The 14,596-nt window shown below is 40.0% G+C and overlaps 1 protein-coding gene across 4 annotated transcripts in view; it reads right to left on the bottom strand.

Annotated features, from left to right (window-relative positions):
* Positions 1-14,596, bottom strand: part of SPAG17 (sperm associated antigen 17) — a 257,638-nt gene that overhangs the window by 194,580 nt on the left and 48,462 nt on the right. The window lies entirely within an intron of this gene.

Below are 14,596 nucleotides of genomic sequence, written 5' to 3'. Positions count from 1 at the left end.
TGTACAGGGTTTGTCTATTCTATGAGCTTGGAAGGGCAAATCCTTTTCCCATTCATCTTTCTAAATTCTCTCACAGAATCCTATATATATGTAGACATACAGTCTACTCATTCATTAAATAAATATAAGAATGGTATCTTTAGGGTTATTTACTGTTTGGCTTAGATTTTAGAAATGATTGTGAGGATGCTGCAAGAATGGGCAATATATTCTGTTATACATAAGGTTGCTATGAGATGGAACCAACTCATGGCTCCTAACAACAGCAACGACTCTGTTTGGCTTGCCAGGTGTTTTCAAATATTTACACTATAATCCAAACTCTAGAAGGAGATTGCAAGAATGCCCTCACACTCAGTAATGTGCAAGTGGTTACACAGCACACACTGTGTACTAGAAAAGGACAGTTGCAACCCTCACCAACTCTTTGAGGTGGGTACTATTATCACCCCATTTTATACATGAGAAAACTGAGGCCCTAACAATTCACACAGCTGGTAATAGAAGAGGTGGGATTTGAACCCAGGCTGTCTGGTTCAAGATCCTACTCCTAATCACCACCCTCTGTGGCCTCACAGTCAGAGTTTTCACCTCTGAGCTGGAGCTACTGGACGCCTATCTAGTGCTCCAGTCCCTCTCCAGACTTCAGACCCAATCCTGATTTTAGCTGGAGGGATTTAGGGCTTTTTAGTCCAAACTTTATGTTGAAATACTCTTGCTACTGATTTTGTCTTTACCTGGTACCTTAAGTCTAAATAGCTTAGTTTTTTTTTTTTTTTTTTCTTCCCTGAGACCTAGTGGGAAACTGAGACTAGAGATCTTCAGTCCTGTTAGCTCCATCCTAATCTTAGAAACTACTCAGGCTGGTAGCCATCTCTGTTTTCTACCTTCCTCCTTAAATCCTAAATCATTTTAAAATTCTGCCTTCAGTCTGTGTCCAGTGACTGAGACTTTTTTGCAATCTCCTGAGTTTGACCCTGCTAGCCCTGGTGGCGCATTGGTTAAAGAGCTACGGCTGCTAACCAAAAGTTCAGCGGTTTGAATCTTCCAGCCGCTCCTATGGGGCAGTTCTACATTGTTCTTAAAGGGTCACTATGACTTGACAGCAATGGGTTTTTTAGTCACTGACTTATGTTACCTCCTTAGACATTGGAATATGGCTGGTCCCCGAAATTCCTGTATCCCAGCACTGGAACACTAGACACACAGTTCACCATTTGGTTTGCACACCAAGCTCCACCTCTCGACTTGACTGCCTGCAGGTATTAGAGATCTCAAACCATTGTTGGTTGCCTGCTCAGAATTTCCCCTCCTTCCTAGGAGAATCTGATTTATTTCGAGCACTCTTCTCTCATTCAGTTCATGTGCCTCAGGGGAACCAGAGCTCTATGGGTGAGTCTCTTTGGACTAAAATTAATATCCTAAAACCCCTGTCCATGACTGGTTCAGCCCATGATCCAGTTTAGGTCAGTGGGATGTTAGGAGTGGTTTTCTGGGGCTGCTGGTTGTAGTTTCCTCAGTCAGGATGGAGCTTTGGGAAGAGGCATGAAGGATGGGGACTACTGCAGCCATCTCAGCTCCAGCAGAGAGCTGCTACCACACAGATGAAGAAAGAGTTAAAAGCACTACAGGAAATTGAGCTGGTGCCCCAGGATTAAGCTGATGCTGTAGCCTGCCTACATAGACTTCTAGTTATATAAACCAGTAAATTTCCTTATTCTTTAAGCAAGTTTGAATTTCTTTTTAATGTTACGTGTAGAAGTAAGGTAACCAAGCTGATACAGATATGGTGAGATTCATGCCTTCCAATTAATACCTTTTTTTTTTTCCCAACCAATGGAGTCCCTAGTTGGTGCAAACTGTTAACATGTTCAGCTGCCAACTGAAAGGCTGGAGGCTTGAGTCCACCAAGAGGTGCCTCAGAAGGAAGTCCTGGTGACTTACTTCTGAAAATCAGCCACTGAAGACCCTGCGAAGCACAGTTCTGCTTTGACACGATGACCTGTCAGCAACTGGTACTTTTTTTTTTTAACCCCTGAATTATCAAAGTATGTTTCCCAGACCAGTAGCATCAGGAATGTTTATTAGAAATGCTAATTCTTGGGTTCCACTACAAAACCAAGAACCAAACCCTTCGCCCAGGAGTCGATTCTGACTTGTGGTGACCCCATTGAATTAGAAACTGAGGGAATGGGGCCCAGCAGCCTGTACTTTAACAAGCCCTCCAGGTGATTCCGACGCACTCGTAGGTTTGAGAACCTCAACTTTACACCTGGTTTTATTTTAAGCCCTTCTTAATATTTATCCCACATGTTAGTTTTGCCTGTGAGGCCCTTACTAACTCTCAGTTTTGTGCATCTATACTGCTGCTTTTTATTTAGAGTCACCAAACTGCCTGTTTCAGACAATAGTCTGGAGTGGGATTTCTGCTATTGCCCTGCTCGGTAAAGAGTGTATTCACTCTAGTAGCCCTTCCCTTTCTTTTCCCTGTATACTTGGTTCCTCCACAATTGTCAAACAGTTGTACTGTTTCTCTAGCTTGACTTTGAAGCTTTGTATTCTTCAAGGCTGTTGTGGCCTCCTAACTATCAGTCCTTAAGCAAACCTGTCCCAAAATGAGGTCCCTGTTCTTTGAGTTTCCTTTTCCTCTCCTAATCTCTTTGACTCAGTTAGCCATGAGAGGAATAGGGAACATTGGTGTTTCCTGGCTGGCTACTGGGAAAGCCCTTGAACAGAAGACAGATGCTGGTGGTTTCCCCTTAAGGCTGTGTTTCTCAAGGGTGCCCTATGGACCCCCCACTCCAGACCCTGATTAGTTAAACAGAACTACCAAATTTTGAGGTGAGGACCTAGAATATAAAAATTTAACCAGCATTCTATTGTTAGTTGCTGTCGAATCAGTTCCACCTCATAGTGACTTTATGTATAACAGAACAAAATGTTGCCCATTCCAGTGCCATCTCCATGATGTTTGATATGTTTTAGCCCACTGTTAAGGCTATTATGTCAATCCATCTCATTGAGAGTTTTTTTTTTTTCCTTGTTTTCACTGACCCTCTACTTCACCAAACATGAAGTCCTTCATTAGTGATTGGTCTTTCCTGGTGACATGTCCAAGGTAAGAAAGATGAAGTCTCACTATCCTACCTTCTAAGGAGCATTCCAGTTGTATTTTTTCTAAGATTAAAGCAGTGTTCTAAAAACCTGTTGCCATTGAATTGAATCCAACTCATAGCAATTCCTATAGCACAGAGTAGAACTGTCCCATAGGGTTTACAAGGATCAGTTGGGGGATTCCAACTGTCAACCTTTTTGTTAGCAGACAGATGCTTAACCATTGTGCCACCAGGGCCTTAAGGACTATAGCAATGGTATTTACATTTTGACAATATGATGACCAACTGATGGGCTTCCAGGACTTGGTACTTTCAGTGCTACAACTGGGGAAGTCCCTGGCAGCCAGGACAGTTGGTCACCCTAAAATGGTAGATTCAAGGTTAGCCATCTTGAATGGTCAACAATACAGTGTGATTAGTCCTACTCTATTCCCCTTGATCTGCTTTCCAGTTTTTCCAGCTCATCCACTGAAGGCCTTACCAGAGACTCATGTTCACCCCAGTTTCTGAGCTACTCCTGTCAGGGGCAACAGAGTTTCAATCCCTCCTCTGGTGGGATCAGGAATTGGCATTTTCAGAAAGCTCCCCAGGCGATTCTGAGGTGCATGTCTTTGAGGAACCACTGACTGACACAAAGAAGCAAGAAGACGCTAGAAACTGGAGGGGCTCACACCAAAGAGGTTCCTGCATCAACCCTTCCCAGATTTCCTCCTTTGAGACTACTCGCTCTGGGTCCCAGTTCTTGCTCATACTTCCTCTCAAACCCTCCCACAGTGGAGACCTTATTGCAGCCTTGGTGTGTGTCCTTCTCTTGCAGTATGTTATGAATGTGTGCAGGACCCAATTATGGCTTATTCCTTTTTGTATCCCTCACAACACCTAGAATCCATTTTGAAATAATGTAAAACAATCATTTCCAATCTTGACTTTTAGATGATAGAGTGTCCCGCCCATGATCTCAAGCGTTCTGAAAACAGAATTACATAATCACTTCACTTTAATAAATCCCATACTCACAAAACAAAACATAGCCAATACAAATATGATTAACTGTTCAACCTTATAATTTTTGCTTATCAAGTTGACTAAGATAAAAAAAATACAGTGTGCAAGAGGGTGTGGTTAAATTGGAACTGTTAGGAGGAATGTAAATTGGCGCAAATTTTCTGGAATGCACTTTGACAATATGCATCAAGACCTTTAAAAAGATTTATATACTTTGACCTAGTAATTCCACTTCTTGAATTTTTTTGCGAGGAAGCAACGAGGGTCATAACTATTGGTAAACAGCTTAAAGTTAGGAAAATAAGGAGTAGTTAAATAAATTATGTATTGAATAGAAACATGCTTTTTACTATATAGACACTGAACATGGATTTAGAAAAATGCTAACATCTAACAATGAAAAAGATACAATATAAACCATATATAATTCCTATTTTGCAGAAAGAAGAAACATCTATCTCTGAGTGGTGGAATATTCCACAGATACTTTTTGAGCACCTACATGTTAAAAAAAACAAAAACCATTGCCGTCCAGTCAGTTCCGACTGGTAACAACCCTATAGGGCAGAGTAGAACTGCCCTGTAGGGTTTCCAAGGAACAGCTGGTGGATTCAAACTGCAGATCTTTAGGTTAGCAGCCGAGTTCTTAACCATTATGCCACCAAGCCTATACTTTTTCTCTAAATTTTCTACAATTAACATGTATTGCTTTTGTAATAAAACAGCATATATACATAAAAAAATATACGTACAAAAAAAACTCAAACCAGTTGCCCTCAAGTCAGTTCTGACTCATAGCGATCACATGTGTTACAGAGTAGAACTGCACTCCACAGGGTATTCAATGGCTGTGACCTTTCAGAAGCAGGTTCTCAGGTCTTTATTCGGAGGCTTCTCTGGGTGGGTTTGAACTGCCAACTTTTCAGTTAATAGCCAAGTGCTTAATCATTTGTGCCACACAAAACTCCATCTATCTACCTACCTACCTATCTACCTAGCTACCTATCTACATACATACACACACACACATATGCTTTAGCTCTTAACCAGTGCACCACCAGGGCTCTGGGGTGTGTGTGTGTGTATATATATATGTATATATATATAAAATATGTATATGTACACACACACATATTTTAAATGTTATACAGCAATTGACTTGCTTTTAGTTGTGCTACTCCTACACCCTCCCACAGATTTCTTCTTCCATGTAGATTCTAATCTCCACCTATCATATTACTTTCCTGGTCAGAATTCCTCGGTGGGTCCCCATACTTAAAGGACAAACTGTACACTCTTTAGCAAGACATACCATTGCCCTCTGTGATCTGGCCTTGACCCACTTGTCCAGCCTTGCTCCTGGTCATTCCTTCCAGTTTTCCTCCTTATATATCCTGATACCCACCATTTGTAGTTCCTTGGCTGTATCATGATGTTTCAGGCCTCCTTGACTTTGCATGGGCTGATTCCTTTGCCTGGAATTCCCCCTCTTCCTTCTTTACTTCATACATTCCCCATTCAGCTTTGAAGCTATTTTCCTACAACTTTCCCCTCAAAACTTTAGAAGATTTAGGCATTGCTTTGTACACTTATTGCAACCTTTTAAAGTTCTGCATCGTCATATGGTATTAGAATTGCTTATTTACCCATCTGTTTTTCACTAGACTGGAAACAGGTGGAAAGCTGGAATCAACCTTGTGATTTGCACAACCAATAAAATATGTGCTGAATAAAAGAATAGCACACAAACCACACAGATTAGGTGGTGTTACCAGAACCCTAGCAAATGTCATGCAGATTGTGCCCTGTAAAAGAGGCCGACATCTAGCCAGTCCTCCTCTAGCCAAGCTGGGCACTAGTTCACTAATTGAGAAAATGACTTGTGTCATGGTAAGTGCTCAATGTGCCAAAGAGACTGTATATGCAGAAGAAGGTACATTCAGGCATTCACCTATTCAAAAAACCTTCATTGTGTTATGCCAATGTGATGAAATCAGTGTCTTTGCTTGAGAAAGTACATCCCTGAGCATTTACAAGACTATTTACCAGGAGGGGAAAGAAAATATTAGAACTTGTCATTATATTTATTCTTGTTTCATCCTTTTTTAAACTTCTATTTTAAGGACGCTCTGTTTCATATATATATATGTACATATTTTTTTATATATATACATATATATATATATACATATATATATATATATATGGAGTCCTAGTGAGGCAGTTGTTAAGTGCTTGGATGCTCACCAAAAGGTCAGCAGTTGGAACCCACCAGCCTCTCCATGGGAGGAAGATGTGGCAGTGTGCTTCTGGAAAGATTTACAGCCTTGGGAACCCTATGGGGCAGTTCTACTCTGTCCTGCAGGGTCACTATGAGTCAGAATCGACTCGATGGCAATGAGTTATGCATGTAATGTACATGGAATGAATGCTCAAATTTTATTTTATTTTTTAGCTGATGAGACGTGTGATCAAAAAAGCTTGGGGATTGTTGGCCTAGAGCGCTGGGGTTATGGTGATGAATAACACATGGCCTCTGATGCTCAGGTCATTCTCTATAAAGTAGGAGGAAGCAGATAAAAACCAACAGTCACGGGATAACCTAGCAAGATTCATTTTGCGCAAGGGATTCAAAGAAGATTTCACAAGAGATGGGATTTGAACAGGGTTATTTGGCTGATAAATGGAAATTTTACACAACTCTGTTCAGCTCAGTTGACTCTGCTTTATTGAATAAGGAGTTTAAAGTGAATTACTACCATAGCTAAAAAGGGAATGAGCTAGAGTTGCTACAGAACTGGGGCTCCTTAGCTAAAGAGACGAAGGTGGGTGTGTTCAGTTCCAGGGTAAAGTAGATCTGCTCTGATATAGAAATCCTAGATTTCACAGTCACTTCATAATGCCTGATCAGGTTCTACCCACACCTTCATCTGCACTCACAATCCCCTTAAACCCCATGGACCGCAAGTGCTTCCCCAGTTACTGTCTACCAATCCACATTTTTATTTCCTCTAACTTGATTTATTGTTGCATTTTACAGCTTTGTGGGAAGTGGTCAGTATTCTAAATGTGGGATGTTTTTGGCCTGGGAAATGACATGAATGACTGGTTAAATTCAACCTGAATTTCTGAAGCCAAATGTGAATGAGCAGGAGTCTGTGCTTGGCCCAAGGCTTTCAACCCGTTGCTGTGGAGTTGATTTTGACTCAGAGGGACCCTAAATGTGGGAAAGATGAAGGGAAGGTTTCCTCAGTCATATCACATGCCCCCCAGAAGCATGCTCTTTTTTTTTTTTTAAGTGAATAACCATAAATGGGAAAAAGTTAATGGTCATCTCCTCAAGTGTAGGGGCTGTCTCTTAAAGTGACAGGATGAATCTTGGATTTGGAGTCAGAATGATGGGATTCAAGTGTGGGTTCTGCTGTTATTAGCTGTTAGGGGAGGAAAAGTTACCTAACCTCTTTGAGATTCTTTCCTCACTGTGACACAGGGATAGTAACACTTGTTTAGACTGCGTCACGGTCTGTTGTTAGGATCAGATTTGACATTGCATGTGTAAGTGTTTTGTATGCTAAAAAACATCTTCCAAATGTGAGTTGTCGTTATTATTTTGGTATTTTTAAAGGTCCCAGCAAAGAGCATTGCCTATTTGAGAAAATGTTGTGTTCCAGAAAATATTGATTCAAAAAGTCTGACTGACTGAGATTGGGAGAAGTTTAGTTTCAACAAACTCACCCACCACCGTGCAGAAATTGCTTCCTGTGACTTGAGTCATTACCCCAAGCCTCCAACCTCCAGACCTCCCTAAACCCTTTCTCTGACTTAACCACACAAACATACGTGCTCTCAGGAGATCTTATCTCTGATAAAGAAATGCATTCTGAAATGATAATGGATATAATGGGTTAACCTTCTGAAAATGCAATTTCATTTAAACTTGTGCTTTGGGAAACACTGTGCCTGAACTTACCAGGTGGGTGCAGGGGCTATTTTTGGACAGGCAGAACTTCCAGCACCTCTTAAATCACATCACAGGGTAATTGCCTGCTCCACCTACACAGGTGGGCCTACATACATCAAACAAGACGATGGTCCAGGATGAGACCAAAAAAACTTTTCTCCATCTGATGACTAATACTTGCCTCTGCTTTCAGAAAGGGAAAACACCATGCAAAAACTTTACCAGTACCTTTTCCTGTGTGTGTGTGTGTGTGTGTGTGTATACATATATATACACACACACATACATATATCCCCTATATTCCTCCAATGATTGAAGAATCCTGAAATGAACCTCTATAGGAAGGCCTTGACAATGTTCTGTGGATGGTTTTGCATGGGGAATTGAAATAAGTTGGCAAGAAGAAGAATTCTTTCTGCATAATTCAAAGCAGACATTTTGCTGGGAGAAAAGCAAATCAGAAATTTGCTGTCAGTGCTTGAAATTTTATTAGTTACAAAAAGTAATATATTAGCCCCTTGCATTAAATCCAGATAGGACTTAACCTTTTTTTTTTTTTTTTCCTCATTGATATTGCTGAAACAAATCTTTGAATGTGCAATGTGAGACCAGCTTGTAAAGGAGGGAGGGTTTAGCAGTGGTGGCCTGTGACTATGTCACATGTTATCAGGCTGTGCTTCTCTGCAGCTCCCGAGATAGAGGAAAGGATATTATAAGACCCAAGGAAAAGTTTAAAAAAAAAAAATTAGATGCTCCTCTTGATAAAAACGTTAACCTAATTAAAGATTTCCTGATGAGTAAGCCCACAAAGAGTTGTTTTTTTTTTTTTTTTTCACTTAAATTCTTGGTAAAGGCTAATTGTTGTTGATAGTTGTCACTGAGTCGGCCTCCAACTCACGGGGGGCCCCATGCACAACAAGATTGGACCCCAGTGGTTCATAGAGTGTTTACTAGCTGGTTTTTCAGGAGTAGATTGCCAGGTTTTTCTTCTTAGCCATCTTAGTCTGGAGACTCTACCGAAATCTGTGCAGCATCATAGCAACACACAAGCTTCTACTGACAGATGGGCGGTGGCCGTGCGTGAGGTGCCTTGGCTAGGAATTGAACCCAGGTCTCCTGCATAGAAGGTGGGATTCTAGCACTGAACCACCACTGTGGATAATGGATAATGGTAAATTTATTAATTTTGAAGTGTTTTGTGTGCAGGGGCCTATGCAGGGTACCTTGTTGGTCTAGCTTACCATCAGAGCTCAGTGGATGTTAAATTGTTTTTATGAGCATTGTAATACAAATACATGGAGTTGAAATACGACATTTTGAAGGAACAGGTTTATTGAGCAATTTCAATTTTTCTGGATAAGAATTTTTGTAGGATTATTTTCCAAAGTTTCAAAATACCAAATTTGTAATTATAATCTTTTTTTCTGTATATTTCTTAAAGCAACATAGAAATCACATTTTAGTTCACTTACATCATGCTACTTCTTAAGATTTGATTTTTTTAAATCTAATCATTTTTTTTAATCATGTTTGTGAAATAGAAGAATGAATGGATTTAATATATAATAAAAAATATATATATATATAATAAAAAAAATACCTGCCTCAAATTCATTAATTCAGTATATACTGATCAGGTGTCTAATAAGCACAGTAGGTTTTCAATAAATATAAATCAATTTATGTTCAACAGTCAATTCTCCTAGTCTTTACCCACCTCTGGTTTGATATTTCTTCCCCCTTTCCTTGCAACCAAAGATGGAGGAATTAGTTAGAATTCCAGAAAGAGAGGTCATATTAAAAACATGTAGAAGCATGAAAATTGTTACCATACTTCAATTCCTGCTATACTGAACTTTTCTCTCCCTCTAAGGAAACAAGGACTTCTGTATCTTTGTTGCATCTTTGACTTTTTCAGTAAGTGTGTAGCCCCTCTCTCCCTCCTCTTTTCCACATACTTTGTCTGGTGACTATTACCCTTTTGGCTGAAAGTTGTGAACAATAAGTGAGGTCAGCCATAGGGCTCAATGAAGAACAGATCCAATTATAACTAGGGCTTAAATATATAGCTTTCACATCTTGCTACAAGGTATTAAAATGTCATGAAAGAGCAGAAAACAAATATATTGTTTACAGGATTATAGACTATTAGCTCTTGAGGGTAGAGATCATGTTTTACTCAATCTTGTACCCATTACCATTACCGAGCATGTAATAGGAGCTCAATAAATGCTGAGTGAGGAAAGAGCTGGGATGAGTATCTACTGTGTTCTTCACTCTAGGACTAGAGCAACTGAGAGAGAGGAAAATGCAAAAGAGAGATAATGCAAAATAGGTTTAGCGATTCATAACCAGTTGCCATCAAGTCAGTTCCAACTCATGACAACCCAATGTGTGTCAGGGTATAACTGTGCTCCATAGGGTTTGTTTGTCTGTTTTTAAATAATATATATACTTTTTTTTTTTGGTGAAGGTTTACACAGCAGTTTAGGTTCCCATTCAATAATTCCTACACAAATTGTTCAGTGACATTGTTTACATTCTTCACAATGGGTGAACATTCTCATTACTACTCTTCCAGTTGTTCCATTTCCATTAATCTGGCTTCTCTGCCCCCTTACGTTAAAGGTTTGCAGTTTTGACGAAGTTAAAGTTATTTATCTTTCTTTTAGGGATTGTACTTGGAGTAATATCTAAGAAATCTTTGTTTAAGTTCAAAAAGATTTTCTTCTATGAACTTTATAGTTGCACTTTTACATTTAAATCTATGATCAATCTTGTGTTTTTTTTCTATATGGTGTGAGGTAAGGGTCAAGACACAGGTTTTCCAAAAATATTCAGTTGTTGCAATATAATTTGTCAAGTGCTTAGGGTTTTCAATGGATAATTTTTTGGAAGTAGATTGCCAAGCTTTTTTTCCTAGGTGCCTCAGGGTGGTCTCAAATCTCCAATCTTCTGGTTAGCAGCCAGGCACACTATATTGAAATCAACTAAATTTATTTGTGCCTCCACTGGTTGTGACATACAGTTGGGAAAACACTGTACAGAATATGGAACCAATAAAGGGAAAATGGAAAAGACCAAAACTGCTAGTACCCAGGAAAGCACTACTGAACTGGATTGTTGAAATGGCCCATTATTTACTCCTTGTCATCTTTACCAGTAATACCTACTCAGTCCTTTGCCGTCAAGTCGATTCTGACTCATCACGACCCTATAGGACAGGGTAGAATGGTCTTGTTCGGTTTCCAAGGCTGTAAATCTTTCTAGAAGCAGACTGCTACATCTTTCTCTTGTGGAGCAGCTGGTGGGTTCGAACTATGGACCTTTCGGTTAGCAGCCCAGTGCTTTAACCACTCACCACTAAGGCTCCTTTTAATACTCACTGCTTAATTAATAAGTTAATTTGCTCAGACAATAGATACTTCTTTGATACTTACTGTGTACCAGCACTGGGAATTTAAAAAAATGGATGGGACCATAAAAAATCTGACCTGCTTCCTGCCATCTCCTCTGAGATGTCTCTCAGACATATCAAATTTAACCTATCTCAAACCTTACCTTTAAACCTCCTCCAAATTTAGCCTTCCTCCAGTTTTCTATACATCAGAAGATATTTTCATTCATTTTCTCAAGCCAGAAATGTGGGAGTCATTCCTGATACTTCTTCTCCCTCACTGTTCATACCTAATCAGGCATCGATCTGCCAATTTTTCCTCCTAATTATACCTTGATTCTGTCTGCTTTCCCCATCTCGACCTGGATGCCTGATGGCCTGGCCTCTCACCAAGCCTACCTGCCCTCATCCTAATTTATTCTTCACTGAGCAGACAGAAAATATTTTTTTAAAAACTCAGATTGTGTCACTCTCCTTTTTATAAGCCTTAATGGATCTCTATTTTCTATATAGTACAAAAGCAAACTCCTTAACAGGGCCTACCCAACCCTGAAGACCCTCCACCTGTCTCTGCTTTCCAGTTCTATCCTCACACATTCTCTCTCCTTTTTACGCTCCAGGCACAAGGGCCTCTAACACATGGACATCCTTCCTGCCTCAAAATCTTTCCCCGAGCTGTTCCATCTGCCTGAATATTTTTCTCCACCCTTGTCAGTTTGCTCTTTTTTGTACTTCCATTTATCTCCAAATACTCAGTCTAAATAAAGTATTTTCCCTTGTACTTCTCTCTGATGTAAAGCAATTACCCTAATTCGTAATAGTGTATTTGTTTGATTATTGCTCAATGGTTACCTCCCCCACTCAAATGTAAACTTCATGAGGGCAAGGGATTATGTTTGTTTTATTGAACAAGATAAACCCAACCACAGATCTGGTACAAATTTGGCACTCAAATATTTGTAGAGCACATGAAAATGAAGCATTTCCTAAACCTCATCCATTCGAGTATCGCTTTACGATTGCGGCAAAGCTGTGTATCACCTGTATTATAATGAACCTAATATTTTTCTTTAAACCATCTGTAAATCAAGTTTTAAAAAATAATTAGCTGTATCCTAAGTCACAAAATAGGGGAAACTGCAAGTTAATATGCTACGTTTATTTTTTCTAATGTAAATTAGTATATATAATAAAATAAGAAAATTTTATCCATGAACCATCTAAAATCATCTTGTGGGAAATGAATGAACAAGAACTATTTAAGGAATGAGACTTGCCTTATGCTAGGTGTAGAGAAAGCCCTGGAATATTAATTAGGGGAACTCACATCGATTTTAGCTCTGCCTACACCTGGTGGCGTAGTGGTTAAGTGTTACAGCTGCTAACCAACAGGTCAGCAGTTCAAGTCCACCAGGCGCTCCTTGGAAACTCTATGGGGCAGTTCTATTCTGTCCTATTGGGTTACTATGAGTCGGAATCAACTTGACAGCAACAAGTTTGGTTTGTTTTTTTTATACCTGACTGGGTGACTGTCAGGTAATCATTTAAGTTTTCTGGGTTTCTGTCTCCCAGTTAACATGCTCAGCTCAGATAAAGATGTAAAGATTTAATGAGAGAGTGGTTGTGGAAAACTTCTTTTACATTTGTTGCTGTTATTGTTAGGTGCCATAGTGTAGGTTCCGACTTGTAGCCACCCTATATACAAAAGAACAAAACAACGCCCATTCCTGCACCATCCTCTCAACTGTTACTATGTTTGAGCCTATTATTGCAACCACTGTGTCAATCCATCTTGTGGAGAGTCCTCCTTTTTTTCGCTGATCCTCTACCAAGCATGATGTCCTTTTCCAGGGGCTGGTCCCTGTTGATAACATGTCCAAAGTACATGAGACAAAGTCTCATCATCCTTGCTTCTAGGAGCATTCTGGCTGTACCTCTTCTAAGACAGATTTGTTCGTTCTTCTGGAAGTCCATGGTGTATTCAATATTCTTTGCCAACGCCATAATTCAAATATACCAGTTCTCCTTTGGTCTTCCTTATTCATCATCCAGCTTTCGCATGCATATGAGGTGATTGAAAATACCATGGCTTGAGTCAGGTGCATCTTAGTCCTCAAAGTGACGTCTTTGCTTTTTAACACTTTAAAGAGGTCTTTTGCAGCAGATCTGCCCAAAGCAATGCATTGTTTGCTTTTATGACTGCTGCTTCCATGGAAGTTGATTGACAACTTCAATATTTTTCCCATTTATCATGATGTTGCTCATTGGTCCATTCATGTGGATTTTTGTTTTCTTTATGTCGAGGTGTAATCGTAATCCATACTGAAGGCTGTAGTCTTTGATTTTCTTCAGTAAGTTCTTCAAGTCCTCTTCACTTTCAGCAAGTAAGGTTGTATCATCTGCATATTGAAGGCTGTTAATGAGTCTCCCTCCAGTCCTGACGCCCTGTTCTTCTTTGTGATGGTTAAGATTGTATGTCAACTTGGCTGGGCCATGGTACTCAGTGTTTATATGTGATCACCCCCATGATAGGGTCTACTTGAGTAGCCAATCAGTTGAAAGGGAGTTTTCTCGGGCATGTAGCCTGCATCTGAATATGTGTGGACGTTCTGGCTTTTGCCCTCTCTGGATCCTGCAGCTACCTCTTGTTCATCTGCCCTCTGGTTCTTGGGACTTGAGCTAGGAGCTTACTTGGTGATCTTGGAATTCATCAATCTTCACAGACTGTGAGCAAGAGTCCTGCTCTCCGACCTGTCAGTCTTGGATTCACCAGCCCCTGCAGCTGTGTGAATCAGGAGAAGCCCTGTGGTCTTGCCTGCTGATTTTGGGATTCTTCGACCATCATAGCCTGTGAGCAAGAGCCCTGCTCTCCAACCTACTGATCTTGGGTTCACCAGCCCCTGCGGCTACATGAATCAGGAGAAGCCTCTATCCTGATCCATAGACTTGGGACGTTCCAGCCTCTCCAATTGCATGAGCTGCTTCCTTGATATAAATCTCTCTCTCTAAATATATACATGCTTTACTGGTTTTGCTTCTCTAGAGAACTCAGTCTAAGACATTCTGCATGTAGTTCAACTTCTCAGATTATTTGCTCAGTATACAGATTGAATAAGT

This window comes from Elephas maximus, chromosome 3 (assembly GCF_024166365.1).
Source record: "Elephas maximus indicus isolate mEleMax1 chromosome 3, mEleMax1 primary haplotype, whole genome shotgun sequence".
Classification (NCBI taxonomy): domain Eukaryota; kingdom Metazoa; phylum Chordata; class Mammalia; order Proboscidea; family Elephantidae; genus Elephas; species Elephas maximus.
Note: the sequence above shows the minus strand (reverse complement) of the source record. Positions and strands in the feature narration are given on the sequence as shown.